A 16,488-nucleotide genomic window follows, 5' to 3' on the forward strand; every position below is an offset into this window, starting at 1 on the left:
TACAAGATAAATAAAAAATTCAACAAAAGTCTATGCCAACTTTGCTCACTCCAAAATGTCAAATGAATTTTCACTTCTCTGTGTTCTGTTAAGTTTCCACAGAGCTCTCTGCCATTCCTCTCGCTTCACAACCCAAACTCTGTAAAAAGAAGAAAAATATAATTAAGCAAGACGTTTCACAACCCAAACTGGCAGAAGTAATCAAGTAAGCTCACTTACTGTTTGAATCAATACATATTCTTATCTAGAAGATGTTCACTCTGCCTGTACCAAATATCTGCCACAAATTCAAAATCACTTCTCAACAAAACTTGTTAAAAAACTTAAATGTATTAATTCCAGCTAGAAACTTGCATAAAAACTGTGATTGTAAACGCAGTTGGTAAAATAACTAATGAGTTTTTGTTCAATTAGATTCAAAAGATCCTTGATTCTGTCCCACACTTCAAGACAATCAGTCCTATTTCCCTCAGTTTACATTAAAAATAAAACTATCACCGTTATCCTGACATTTTCAAAACAGCTTCTATTTCATTTAAAGATGTCAGAAGTTGCTCACATGTTATCTGAAATTTACAGCAGTTGTAACCCAAATTTTCCTCAAAAGTAACAATTTACACCAAGTGTAACTCTATATAAATAAAATATCAGCAGTGATGCAGGAAATGTATCAATAATTTTAAATGAAAATAAACATGGCATAGATGTTGATTAAAGCTGTTCAATTTTAATTTAGTAAGAGTTTCTATATCACAACCACCATATTTTAGTCAAGCAGGAAGGCAATGTAAAGGCTCTTTACATGAAATAAATCCACAATTCACTATTGTGGAATGAAAGTCAAAATTATTGATTAACAAATGTATAATTTACCGTATCTATAAATCAACCAGGAATTAGGGTCCATTTCTCCTTCTCCCCCCTGTTGATATAATAAAATTATCATTTTGAAAACAATTTGGAATCTGTGTTACTGTTATAAGATAATTTGATGAAAAACCAAAATATTGTGAGATGTTCCACAAGTTCTCCAAATCTTACGTCTAGTATTCAAAATACACTGAGATGTTCTAAGTTCTGTCAGTAATATCTTTATAATAACCCCCTGTGTTTTTCTCATTTTCAAAAGAAAAACGTAGAGGTGCAAATTTGAAGGACTTCCCCCCAATATGCTAAAATTTCAACAGGTCCAAATAGTGTCTATACAGCAAGGAATAGACACTTGCTGCGTCTATTCCTTGTGCCATATAAAGCAATAATTGGTTCAGTTAGTAAGTTAGTGTGTCAGTAAAAAACAAAAAGAAAACGCCCTCGTTGGATGAGAATCTCAGATCGACATAAATGGAGGTGGAGACTCTGATATGAAGAATCTGCTTGAGATCCTGGAGAGTTCAGTCAGTAAAGTGAAGAAACTGAGGTTTGTCTTTTCTATTTATCCAATAAAATCATTCATTGATACATTAGTCCTTAGTTTAATTAAGGATTTTATTGTAATACTTTAAAACATCCTTTTTAAATGACAGATTAAAATCTCTAAAACATTTTACCTTATGAGTTATTTTCATATTTCAGACTTTGAGATCATTGAACTTTGATTTTCAGTTTTTAAAATGTTTTTGACTGATGAACAAAATGAGTAAAATAATTCAAATGAAGTTAATTAACGATGGAGATGTTTCAGTTTGGTTGGTAAAGATTCAGATTGTTTTATTTCTGATTCTCATCTTTACATCCAGAATGAAATGTTTTCCTCCAGTCGAGCCACAAACACTGACCAGTTCAAATCATCATTAATGAAACATCTAAGAAGTGACTGATTGTAGAAAAGCAAATCTAGATGAACTGAATGACAGTGAGGTTTGCAGCAGCAGCAGGTTCCTCACTTTGTCCTGAAGCTGTGGTTCTGTTGGGCCGGGTCAGAGAGGAACCGTCCTCTTCAGTCTGACAGCTGTCAGTCGGTTGGAGCCTCGTCTCTGTGATGAAGCTTCATCAGGTCACGTCTCCTTAGGAAATAATGGCCTCCATTGGCTTTCAGCAGCTTTAAGAAGAACCCAAGGCCATTCATGAATAAACTGAGTGGTTCTGATCCGGTTACCAAGTCGGGTCTCCAGCTGGTGATCAGAACCAGCAGCCAAACCCTTCAGTCTATGTCTCTGTGAAATTGGATTGAGATTGCAGTTTCTGATTCAGGAAATGGCAAAAGGGCGATTCCACCTAATGTTTCACTGTTTTCAGCATCTTATGAAAACAAAATAACTAAAACTGGATATTACAGCAAAATAATGGAAATTTCTGACGAGGAGTTCAGTTCTCAGGTGGTCCAGATATAAAAAGAGAATGAAATCACCCTTTACTGAAGTTCCATAAATCACCTCAAGGTTTCCCCAAAACCACACTTAGTTTTAAATATTCTGCTATTAGTTGATATTAATCTTGTCCAGGTTCAAATATGTGTTGTAAATGAAAGATGCAGAGGGTGGTGAATAATTAGGTCAAATCGCCCTTTAGCCGTTTAGCCAAGAAGTTGGTTCTATAAATCAACCAGGAATTAGGGTCCATTTCTCCTTCTCCCCCCGTTGATATAATAAAATTATCATTTTGAAAACAATTTGGAATCTATGTTACTGTTATAAGATAATTTGCTGAAAAACCAAAATATTGTGAGATGTTCCACAAGTTCTCCAAATCTTAAGTCTAGTATTCAAAATACACTGAGATGTTCTAAGTTCTGTCAGTAATATCTTTATAATAACCCCCTGTGTTTTTCTTATTTTCAAAAGAAAAACGTAGAGGTGCAAATTTGAAGGACTTCCCCCCAATATGCTAAAATTTCAACAGGTCCAAATAGTGTCTATACAGCAAGGAATAGACACTACTTGCTGCGTCTATTCCTTGTGCCATATAAAGCAATAATTAGTTCAGTTAGTAAGTTAGTGTGTTAGTAAAAAAACAAAAAGAAAACGCCCTCGTTGGATGAGACAGTCTCTTAATCACTAATTCTGTCTGCTATCAGCCAAGGCTAAATTCTGGTTGCTCCTGTTGTATTGTATTAATCCTCACATTGGTGTAAAATGACCAAATTATAAGAACCTCAATATAACCTTTCGACTTAGATTTGAATCAAAAACTGTCTCTGAGACAAGAACAGGCTAGAACCAACACAATGAATATTAATTCAAGCTGTTGCATAATTTCCAATTTAAATCATATAGCCGATCATATTACATTTACCAATAGTGTACCTTTCTGTTAAACACTCCATAGTGACCAATTGAAATGAAATGTTGTGGGGATAAAATAAGAGAAAAACTTAGAATAGGCCATGATGAAAGATGAAGTCTGCTGAAGACACAATTTCACAATTTTCATTAATGTTAACGTTGAAGCCATAATCAATTAGGCCAAAATACTAAAACTTCAACAAAGCAGATGTCACCTTGTTTGTTTTCAATTTTACTTGTAATATCTTAAGTAAAAAACCTTCCACCATACAAGCAGATGATTCCACTGTAAACCAGAATGTGATACGGAATAGAATATATGTAAGCATCACTTTAGAATTGTCTGTAAAGTAGTAGTCAAAGTAAATTGATGAAACAAAACATTTACTGTCTCTACATAGTTTAAAATGAGAAAAAATGATCACACAGCTACTCACTAAAGTGACGTCATATTTACACAGCGCTTCCTAAAACCCATCAAAAACTCCTGACCTCCATTCACTCTCAATCACACTCAAGCAGACACTTTCACTCCCTATTGTAAGAAAATGCAGGATGTTGGGGGTTTTCTTGACCCTCAACTAACTCGCAAAAACAAGAACACAATCTTATTCTCAGTATTTTAAGGCATTGTCACATCCGTTGACCTATAATGTAACAAATATACCTCCCAAATCAAGTCTGCAGAGTCCAATAATTGCCACCTTAATCTCCATAAAGTAAGTAAAGTACAGTTAGGTGGTCTGTAGTTGTCAGGGTTTCTGACTCAAGTCAAACTGTCAGCCTTGTCCACACAAAATGTATTGACTGTGGGGGAGATTCTCCTACAAGAAACAAATTTGTCGCGGCCTTCTCGTTTCCAAAAAACAATATTCCAACAAAGGCCGTGGGTGTTAACAGGTGGTTTTTGATTTGAACGCACTTCCAACTTAATTTGTTTGAAAAAATATATTCTTCATTTCTTGTAAAAAATAGCAACAAAATAATTACCAAAAATGTCCCACAACTTAGTGAAAAAATGAAAGTAAACTTAATATGATGTTTCAAGTACAAAAAAGTGAAATGTGAAAGTGGTCAAAAAATCATTTACAAAAACCTCCCATCCACACACCAAACATTTGTCAAACAATCGCTCCACTCAGCACCCGGTCTGTTTTAATTACTCAAATTAATGGGAGGGTCTAACCAATTACCAACATAATCTAATCAATTCAAATATACAAATTAACTACAGATTTTGGATCTAAACTTAACTTAAATAAATTCTAAACTCCACAAAATAGAAAACTAAATTAGTAGAAATTACAAGTTGCAAACATTACATAAATGGCCACCACAAAATTCATTCATTAGTCATCATGTCCTTATTAACTGTTTGGAAAACACCGTCATGTAGACAAACATTTTCCATATACGTGTCGTTTCTTTGTAAATGTGCTGATCAGTGAGGGTGTTCCATCCTGTGGGAGGAAACCTATGAATTGAACTGACTGTAAATGTCACATGATCATAGAAAATAAGCAATGGTATCAGTCCACTGCTCCGGCTTGGAGAGGTCACTGAAACAGTTTCTTGTCCCCTGCTGAGAAAGTAGAAACATTTGTAAATATGTTATTTTGCACATTACATTTCAACGTAAAACACAATTTCCAAAGAAATTTATATCAAAATCCAAGAATCCTAAAAAATCCAAATATAAAACTGGTCTGCAAATGTCAGCGTTAAAAGAACTCCTTCAGAACTCTCAAAATGCAAATGGAATGGTCACTCATTGCCCTGCTCTGGCAAATAGGGACCTGTAAGATCTGTAACTAAAGGGCAAGACAGAAAAAATCTATTTCCCACAAAAACCAGGCGTTCCAACAAGCCATGTACTAACAGAAATGCGGCAATATAACATCCAACAAAAATCATTTCATAATATTTCATAACATATTGTGATTCAACATCCACTAACACAGTGGTTCCCAAACTTTTTCTTCTGCGTCCCCCTATGGATTACAAATGGCTGTCTGGTTGAAACGACGTGTGTGACTGTGGGGGGGGGATCGACTTTTTTGGGGGGCAAAATGAAAGTACGTAGCTGAAAATAGACACCAACATCGGTAGCCTACAAGGTACTTGTTAAGCTTAAGGTTCTGTATTGATATTAGCTAGTCATCTTTTAGCTAACATTAGCTAGTCATCTTTTAGCTAACATTAGCTAGTCATCTTTTAGCTAACATTAGCTAGTCATCTTTTAGCTAACATTACCTGCATCCAACAGCTTTACTCAACTCAGTCGGTTAGTTTGGAGGGAAAAACTGTGAAAAGTTCTTTGCGTTTTGCTGGTTTGCTGCCGTGATTCTAACACAAACCTACGTAGCTCCGCACAGCAGCAGCAGGTCTCCTTCACAGGTGGAAACCCAGCGCGAGCGTCGTAGCGCTCATGTTGCGTTTAAAGGCGGCTCGGAAAAACAGGTTGCAACATGTTAACAACGGATTAAACAGTTTTAACTGCTGATAAAAGTGACAGAGGACACAAATATGGGAAGTGTGGAAGCCTCTACTGTATCAAACTGACATAGGAATAACAGAGTTGGCCATTCTAAGGTAAAAACCCAGCGCATACAGTGTTCATGTTTTGTTTTTTGTTTTTTTCATCCAGACAGCTTCCCGCGCCCCCTGCAATGACACAGCGCCCCCCTCGGGGGTGCACCCCACAGTTTGGGAACCTCTGCACTAACACAACGCAGACACAGACCTGACACACACACACAGGTTTCAGCGACAGGAAACCGCGCTGGCACCGATCACAAACCAACAATGCCGAATAAGCAACTCGCCAGACGCACACAGACAGACAAATAGCAGCACATGGTGGAACATACAATGACGGAAGACCGACAGAGTACACATAAAAACAGATATAAATGGTGGAACCTCGACCCTGTGGAGACAGAAACGAAGTAACCCGCAGCAAAGCACACACACACACACACGCACACACACACACACACACACACACGCGCACACACACACACACACACACACACCCCCACACACACACACACACAACGTGTCGGCACCAACTCACAGCAGAAGGAAACACACAGACACAGAATGAGAGAGAGAGAGAGACCAGGCCGCCTCCCCAAACACAGCAAATAACCACAAACAGCAATCACAGCCAAATTAATCCACAGGAAGCAGAAAGAAGGTTAGAAAAACACAGAAAGTCACAAACAAAGAATACAAAGACAGTTTTCCCTACGGTCGCTAGCGACAAAGATCAGCTCTTTCTACCTCAAGTCAACTTCATCCAATGTTCGGGCACTAGTTGCCACGGGGAGGAGGTTACTCCCAATTTCGACTAAGTCCATTTAAGCCCGGGAAAAAGGCTTAAGGGATGCACCTTATAATTTAAATGTCCTTTCCGAACCAGTCCTCCCACGTGAAAGACTGGAAAGAGGCGATACCACCAGGTCCAAATTCACATTACACCCATCCAAATACCTCAGTCCCTTCGGAGAGAATCCAACTCCAGGTGGATTCACACCTTTTCCTAAACTACGTACCAATACACAACCGAAAGCCTTTCTAAGGGCAGTAAATCCTTCGGGTATGCCAGCCCAGCGCAGAACACAAATTTCGTCAAACTTGTGGGGGGTATGCCAAAACCCAACTGCGGTACGAACAACTCTAATCTCAGATTCTTTTCTGTAATACCAAAAACCACAACAACTACACTTGTATCAGAAACCGCACAACCACTGAGATCAATCCGCCAGAAGCCAAGAAGGCCGTTCTTCTTCTTCTTCTTCTTTAGGTTTTACTAAAGTCCAAAGGGTTGGAGTCCCAGTTGACGGCGTCTCAACTAAAATTCTACAGCTTTTTATTTCTCTTTCTCACTGTTTATGTTTTAATGCTGTTTTTATTTTAATTATGTAAAGCACTTTGAAATGCCTTGCTGCTGAAATGTGCTATACAAATAAAATTTGATTGATTGATTGATTGATTCACTTTTGGGGTCTTTTGACCCATCAGTATAAATTTGCAAATAATCATTATATTTATTCTGCATTTGATTATAAAATTCTTGGCAAGTATCCAGTGTTGTGGTACTCGAAGTTGGTCTTGGTCTTAAGACCGGTCTTAAGACCATTTTTTGATGGTCTCGGTCTCGTCTCGGACTCGACCACATTTGGTCTCGGTCTCGGGCGCTGAGGACTCGGCATTTTATTTCAAGACCAGTCGAGACCGCAACTGTGAAAATATCACTAAACGTACAGCATTCTGTCCACTTTATTTGTTAACATTTTTGTTTTCAGTGGATGCAAAATGCACCGATTAAAATCCAAGCAACTAAGTGTTTCTGTTACTCCCCCCTCCCCTCCTCACCTTTTACTCCCCCTCCTCCTCCCCTCCCCACCTTTCTCTCGCGCACGGCGCTTCAGGACATGCGCAGTGGTTTCCTCTCAGAGGCAGAAAATGTTTGTCTAATCGTCAGTAATATAATAGCGCTGCATAAATAGTAAGAAATCCGATGGCCACAGCTAACTCAGCATCGCTTCGCTTTCACAGACGGTGGGGACAACGTCTAACTTTTTTCGTCACTTAGAAAAGTAGCTCAAAGAAGGTAAGCTCCGTTAACGTGATGTTAGCAAAGCTAGCTGTACAGAGACACATAAGCATTGTGATGAAAAATGTTATCACTCACTGTGCTGAATTATTGTGCGGAGGTGTTGACTGACTTGTCGCATATATGGGACAACGCTATGTCCAAAAGTCTGCAATATAGTGAGGTGACATTCAGAAACAGTCGATTCTTCTCCATGGCTCTTTACTTATTAGATAGGACTGGAGTGTCACTCACTGAGAGCCGTTGTTCTATCAGATAGCCATACGCTGTCAGGTTAGCATACATGCATTAAGCATTAAGAAGTCCGACCGTCAGAGGAGTTGTCAGTTCACCATATGCAGCAAGTTATGATGAACATAAGTCATTAAATTGTTTTCAATGATACAATGATAACTATATAGATATACATGTGTTGTCATGGTTTCAAAGTGTATTTAAAGCAGGTCTGGCTGCAGCTGGAGTCAGCTACAACACACGCCCGTGTAAAACTCACTTAACCGCTAAGTCAGGATGCCATACAACTGTTAATAACAAAGTGTATGACGATCTACGTCATGATTCTGTGTTGCTGATTAAATGAAATCTTATGGTAATGACGTGTCTGACAGATATAGCCGGTGTTCTATCAGATAGCCATATGCTGTCAGAATAGCATACATGCAGTGAGTACCATGCCAGCGCATGCGCATTAAGAAGTCCGACCGTCAGTGGAGTTGTCAGTATACTCAACAAGTTATGACGAAAATAAGTCATTAAATTGTTTATAATATGACACAATATGATAACTAGATGGATATACATGCGTTGTCGTGGTTTCAAAGTGTGTTTAAAGCAGGTCTGGCTGCAGCTGGATGCCATACAACTGTTAATAACCAAGTGTATGATGATCTACGTCATGATCCTATGTTGCTGATTAAATAAAATCATATGGTAATGACAGCGTATGCATATCTGAGCTAAGCGTACGACTATCTGACAACGTATGCTGATCTGACAGAACACTGTGAGTTCGTGCTAAGCGTATGACGATCTGACCTGACAGAAAACCCGTTCTTTGTTCTAGGAATGCTCTGTGTACACTGCATCATTATTTTATTTTATTATGTACGTTAATATTTAAATTAACAAATAACTAAAACACAAGAACGAAAGAGCACGCAGAGCATGCACATTGCTCTTTGATTGTTTTTGTTCAAAGTGGCAGCTGTAATGTCTGCCATGGTGTCAGACTACCTGGCTTCATGTACTGGGATAGAGAGTGAGAACAGTCACGATGAGCGCCTTCTGTTTGGTTACTTCTTGCTTGTTGCTCCTTGGTCAGTGTTCATGGTTGAGCGTTATTTACCGTCAGGGCATTGCCTCAATTGCTATGTTTAATGGTGCAGACAGTGGTGGTTTCTTATATGAGCAATATGGGCAAATGCCCAGGGCGTTATGTTTTTAGGGATGGCACAAGACCATCACACTTTTTAGCACAGAAATGGAATATTTAATATTGGTAAAATGTATTAAGTATTTAATATCTAGGTGTTTTATGGTAATATGGATCTTTCAGATTATTTTGAGAACCAATTTCGATCATATTTTACATTTTATTGTGTCATGTAACGCGGGCCGCTGGTCTTGGTCTTGACTCGGTCTCGACTCCCCTCGGTCTTGGTCTTGACTTGGTCTCGGACCCTAAAAGTCTTGGTCTTGTCTTGGTCTCGGGTTAGGTGGTCTTGAACACAACACTGCAAGTATCTAATGTGTTCCTTTTCCTAATATGTGTTAGTTTTCTGTCTACATTAATATATTTCCAAGTCCATGTAGGTCTCAAAGGCCACAATACAGTTGGACTAAATTCCTTATTATATACATTAAACATTTTTGCTCTATCATCACCAACCCACCCAAAGCTATCAATTTGTTTCTTACCTCTTTCCCAACACTCTCCTAATAATTTCTTAACTGGGTGATCTGCATTATGTCCTTTTAAACTTATCCAATAATTGACCATTAGCTGCTGTCTTCTAATGCATAATGGCATTTCTCCTGACTCTACTTGTAAGGCACATATTGGTGTTGATTTAACTGCCCCTAAGCAAATTCTCATTGCTCTGGCTTGAATAACATCTAACTTTTTAAACCTAGTTTTAGCTGCTGATCTATACACCACGCTCCCGTAATCTATTCTTGATCTAATTAGAGACACATATATACTTTTAAGGGAATCAAAACTTGCACCCCATGTCAATCCTGCTAAACACCTCATAATGTTTAAAACCTTTTTACTTTTCTCCATAATATGTTCTATATGATTTCCCCAAGTTAGTTTATCAAAAGCTACTCCCAAAAACCGAAACCAGTCAACTTTTTCTCTTTCCCATATAAATACAACTTTTTATCAACCCCTATTTTTTATTTGTGAAGATCATTACTTTTGTCTTTTCAATTGAAAATTTAAAGCCCCACTTTACTCCCCACTTACCCACTTTATCTATACCTTCCTGTAGTTTAACTTTTCCATAACCTTTTCCATAACGCTCCATCATCAGCAAAAAGTGACTTAAAAAGTGACTTACCAAAACTTTTACATCATTTCGAAACATGATCTCCTATTTTAACTTGAATATTTCTATCCCGTAAAAAATACCTATCTGATGTAATTTAATCATTAACCCTTCCCTCCATAACATAACATATATGCTTTCTCCACATCAAAAAACACAGCAACAACAGTTTCCTTATTAATCTGAGCTTTTCTAATATCATCCTCTAAACATAAAATAGGATCCATTGTTCCTCTCCCTCTACGAAAACCACTCTGATAAGGAGCAATTAAATGTTGTGACTCCAAATATTGTGTCAATCTCTCATTCACCATCCTTTCCATCAGTTTACACAGATTAGATGTTAAAGCTATTGGTCTGTAATTTACAGGGTTACTATGATCTTTCCCAGGTTTCTTGAATGGGATAACAATAGCTTCCTCCCCTCCTTCCAAATCTTATTGAATAAAATTAATAATTTATTTAAAACTTCCTCACTTACATGTCTTAACATAATATAACACACCTCATCTTTACCTGGAGCACAATTCCTAGTTCTATCCAAAGCTCTTTTCAGCTCTCCAATAGAGAAAGGATAATTCATCAGATCATTATAATCCTCCTTTCTTCTTAAGATTCCATCATTTTCCTTTCTAGTTCTCTCCCTTCCCTCTATTTCATTATCTGATAAATTTTCCCCACTATGAATCCCCACATAAGTGCTTACTAACATATCAGCATTTTCCCTGTCAGTTAAAGCTACTATATCATTTTTTATTTAGTATAGGATAACTCCATTCCCTTCTAGCTCCTCCCATTTTTGATCATCCCCCAAACATCCCCTAGTTTTGTATTACTGCCAATTGTGTCACAGAAACCTCTCCAGTATTCTCTTTTTGTGCTCCTTATTGTTCTCCTGACTTTTGCTTGTGACTTTTTATATTCAATTAAATGTTGAAAATGATGAGACCTTTTAACCAATTTAAATGCTTTATTTCTCTAACTGCTTTCCTACACTCTTCATTCCACCATTGAACCAACTTTCTCCTATTTTTCCCTGATGTTTTTGGAATAGCCTCCTCTGCAGCAGCTAAAATACCCTGACTAATCACTCGGTTCATACTTTCAATACTCTGATCATTTTGAACATTTAAAATTTTTCTATCACATAGGTTATAAAATTCCTCCCAATGTGCTTTCTCAAATATCCACTTTCCTCCTATCATTTCAGTGCTATGCACCTGGCCCACCCTTATTTTGCTGATTATAATGTAGTGATCACTACAAAATGACTTGTTTTTAACTTGCCAATCACATAGTGGAGCTAAACAGCTAGAAACAAATGTCAAATCTAGTACAGATTCCTTACCTGAATTTATATCAATTCTTGTCTTCTTACCATTATTCAAGCAAACCAAATTATTACTATCTAGAAATTCATCTAAAATGTTCCCATTATAATCTTTTTTCCACTACCCCATAATGAGTGATGTGGATTAAAATCTCCACACCAAATAACATTTCCTTTCATATCTATCTCGTCACGTTTACTTTACTCAAGCTTTTTACAAGGATTGAAAAAATTAAGAATCAACATTACCTTCTCTTCCACCCATATTTCAGTGGCAACATACTCCAAATCTCCTTTCCTTCCAATAATTTTATACGGAATACCTTCCTTAATCAGAGAAAGACACCCTCCCCCATTTCCTTCTTGTCTATCGTAGCTAACTGCAATATATCCATTTACTTTGAAATCCAAAAAATGCTTCAGCCAAGTTTCCTGTAATTATATCAGGTTTTTCTTTTAATTCATAAATAAACTGTTTAAAATCTTGCCCATTCCATTGTAAGATTAAAATGATCCTTCTTGACTTGTTGGACTACACATTTCTCCCCTTATGTCCTCCACCGAATATTCTTTAAGTCTAAACTATGGCACGCTGCCTTCACTATAATCTGAACCCTTTCCGGTTTTGATTTCACATCCGATGTTGCATTTATAACTCCTGCAATAAAAGTTACCATTTTCTTTTTTTCCTCTTCAATTTTCTTTTCAAACATTTCCACAATTCTTGAGATTACTTGCTTTTCTCCTGTTAGAGATTTCCCATTTTGTTTCTCTTTTTCAACCACTTTACACGCTTCTGCATATGTCACTTTCTGTCTAACTTTTGTTTTCTGTATCGTTGATTGTCGTTTCATTACTTCGCAACCCCAAAAAGTGACACTGTGCTCTCCTCCACAACTACAACACTTTGGTTTAACTCCAACTCCACATTTACCAAATTCATGGTGTTAATTCTCAGTATTCAGCCACGCCCTTAACTCCTCCTAACTCTAGCAGACTGACTACTGACCAGCTCTCCGTCTCACGGGTCCGAAAAGACTCTAATTCCCGGGTATTACCGCAGATAAGGATTTAGAGAACTTTTATTTAAGCTGGGAGCGGGGATGATTCGTCCAAGTTCTAACTACCTTCATCCAGACGTTATGCCCCGCTTCAGTTCATGACCCAGACATCGGAGTAGCCCCGCCGATGTCCGAACTCATGAACCACATCTGTTAACGGTAGCTCATCCCCTATAAATTAACGTGCACTTGGAAACCGACTTGGATAATTTTAGCGACTAGGAATAAGTCCCAGGGACATTATTTATCTGAACTAAAGAACGTACGAAGCCACCCTAAGTTACTAGGACCACAAGCATTGATTTTACAATGATCAGAGAAATCAAATGTAGATGACTCAATTAATTTAATTGTCCACAACATCAAATTAGACTTTAGTAATTTTATTAGCAAGCTTTAGCAGAGGAAAAGACATACAGCATTTCAATGAAAAATTAAGAGATTGAAACTTTTAAGAATCATCAACAACAATTACTCCTACTTCTAACCCTATACTGTGTCTAAATCTAAATAGAGGCTTTGGGGGGAGGCAGTATTACTCAAACCCAGATGCAGAGACGATCTTGGCAGCAGAAAACTTTAACGTCCATGGACGGAGTCCTGTCTTTGTCGTGGCAGGATCCTTTCAGAATAAATCCAAAGTTGAACTGGTGAGAATCCTCAACAAACTCAGTTCTTTATCCACAAAAGATCTTGGTATATTCCCCATGTCCACTGCAGCATCGATGTAAACCTTTGGGTTGAGTGCAGTGCCGCAGTCGAATCAGAGTCCCGGGTTGTGGGTAAACGGATCTTGTCCCTTTCTTGTGCAGCGCGTAGTCGTCCCGGGGTATCATCACGCAGCCCTCCGTTGACTCTGCTTCTCCATTTGCTCGACTCGAACGCCGCGGAACAAAGAACCTTGATCCTCCTGTCTGGTGTCTTTTTATTCTTATCAGCAGCCACACACTTTCTTTCCTCATGGACGTTTTTGCTTGACGTCAACTGTTCTTTAGTTAGCCTCAGACTGCAGATGAACTTTATTTCTTCTGAGCTGCACTTTCAGTTCCCTGTCTGAATTCTGCACCTGTTTCCTCTGTACTGACTGCTTGGACAGATGATCTCATATCCATCACCATCTTGGAGACATGATGTCTGTTCTAATGACCTAATGTCTTGGTCACCTCTGCTCTCCTTTCGGTTCCTCTTTCTCCCTGACTTTTCACCTACCATCTACCTCCAACACAACATCAGTGACCTTTAGTTACAGTTACACACCTTACACCATTTCAAGTTCAATGTCAAAATCACATTTATAACCTTTTAGTTTCTCTGATTTAGCATTCATTCATAATTTTATAACCATTACTTATTAGTTACTCTTATTATAATCATGATGTGAGTTATTACAGACATTTCTGAAAAGAAACCAAGAATAATCCATTATTCCAATTATTTGACACCATGTTACAGTCACTTCTTTCACCTTTAAGTACTTCCATAAGTTTAAGACTAAGTGTAAATATTCTTATAATCAAACCAACATCAACCACTGCTTAAACCAATATTAATTATTGGTTTAATCATAAGTTATCATTATTAATTTAAGTATTTTACTCTGGGTTTTATTCAATTACTCAAAATGTTTAGATTTTATTCTTTAAACCTTTAATGCTCCAAAATGAGCAATCTGAACTATTTTTAATCACTGCAGGCTGGAAACTTCCTCTTTCTTCAGGAAACCTGCTCTTCCTGTTCCATGACTCTCTTTCTGCCTGACTATGATTTTTTATGATTAAATAGAAAAAAGTGGAATTAAAGCAAAGTTTGCAGGACACAATAACAACACACACAACAAGATTGATTTTATTACTGTCTGACTCTACTGTTGGGTCTGGATGTCACCTGTGTAATTAGTTTTAAAGATAACTTTATTCATTGTTATTATTAAACTAAAATCTCCAGCATGGGGAAGTGGGCTGAGCTCGACTTTTCTCGACAATGGTCTCCAGAACAACGGGCACATCTCCTTTTTCCTTTACACATTTTTGCAACATGGCCAAATTCCTGACAGTTGAAGCACCTCACTGGTTTGGGCACATCTTCCCTGACACTAAATCTTATCAAACCAAAGAAAACCTCCCTTGGCATTTCCTTTGTTTCAAATTCAAACAACACAGTTTCTGTTTCACTCTTCTCTGTACCCCTTGTCATTCTTCGTGCTCCTTTTACTTCCTTGTTTCTTTCTTTCAGATTCTCAACTAAGTCCTTCATGTTAACACTGTTGTTGCGCAACACGCCCCCCTTCCCTCTCTCTACTTCCCTTTCTGAGAGGAGGGAGATGTTGCTCTCCAGCTCTCCGTCTAACGGGTCCGAGAAGCCTCTAACTCCGGCGTATTACTACAGATGAGAATATAGAGGACATTCTGTTTAAGCTGGCGTCGAGAAAGACTAGCCTGGTTTCTGACGACATCCATCCAGATGTCCCTCCTTTTTCACTCTGTGAATTAGCCAGATAGAGCAGCCTGCAATCAGCTAGTTTCACAGAGCACACCTGTTAACGGTCGCTCCTTCTCTTTATTACAACTTGCACTTGTTACTGAACCAGGTGGGTTTTAGTGACTCAGGCGAGTCCCAAGGGTGTTGTTTTAGTTTTGGCTAAAAGCAACTTATAAAACATTTCCCACTTTCTCCTCCCAGAATCAAACTTCATAGCTATTTTACAACCATCAAAGAACTTTAAGGCGACTCAAGACTAAGTGTAAATATTCTTATAATCAAACCAACATCAACCACTGCTTAAACCAATATTAATTATTGGCTTAATCATAAGTTATCATTATTAATTTAAGTATTCTACTCTGGGTTTTATCCAATTACTCAAAATGTTTAGATTTTATTCTTTAAACCTTTAATGCCCAAAATGAGCAATCTGAACTATTTTTATTCACTGCAGGCTGGAAACTTCCTCTTTCTTCGGGAAACCTGCTCTTCCTGTTCCATGACTCTCTTTCTGTCAGACTATGATTTTTTATGATTAAATAGAAAAAAGTAGAATTAAAGCAAAGTTTGCAGGACACAATAACAACACACACAACCAGATTAATTTTATTACCGTCTGACTCTACTGTTGGGTCTTGATGTCACCTGTGTAATCAGTTTTAAAGATAACTTTATTTATTATTATTAAACTAAAATCTCCAGCATGGGGAAGTGGGCTGAGCTCGATTTTTCTCGACAACACTCAATGGCACTCCTGTTATAATTCCTTTGCTTTCATTGTTTCTTTTTTCACCCACTTTAACAACTGCTCTGACTTTGACTTTACACACCCATCCAATCGTTTTTGCCTTTTCAACCTGACTTTCAGAATTACATCCAATCAAAAGATTTCCATCTCTCAGTATCTTAGCATGTTTAATTTCCCCAACGTGTGTTTTAAGTGCTTTTGTTAGCTTAAGTGGATCAATCTTCTTGACTCCTTCTCCTTCATCAAATCTTATAATATTCAGGTTTTGTCTTTTTGGTGCTTCTGTTCCTTTCTCAATTCCTTCATTATCGGATTCTTCAGTGCTTTTCTCATTTCCTTTTTTCCTCTTTCTTTCAACAGCTCGCTGCTTCTTTCCACCCTTTCTCACCAATTCCCACTCTATCTTCATTCCGACCACTCCTTCCTTCCTCATCACTACAATCCATAGTATTACAGTCACTTCTTTCTAAATCC

The 16,488-nt window shown here is 37.8% G+C and overlaps 1 protein-coding gene across 1 annotated transcript in view; it reads left to right on the top strand.

Annotated features, from left to right (window-relative positions):
- LOC148160597 (ribonuclease inhibitor-like) overlaps window positions 1-16,488 on the top strand; it is a 40,466-nt gene that overhangs the window by 11,230 nt on the left and 12,748 nt on the right. The gene's annotated exons all lie outside the window — the stretch shown is intronic.

This window comes from Poecilia mexicana, unplaced genomic scaffold (genome assembly GCF_051168715.1).
Source record: "Poecilia mexicana isolate PSO_F unplaced genomic scaffold, ASM5116871v1 scaffold_2, whole genome shotgun sequence".
In the NCBI taxonomy this organism is placed as follows: domain Eukaryota; kingdom Metazoa; phylum Chordata; class Actinopteri; order Cyprinodontiformes; family Poeciliidae; genus Poecilia; species Poecilia mexicana.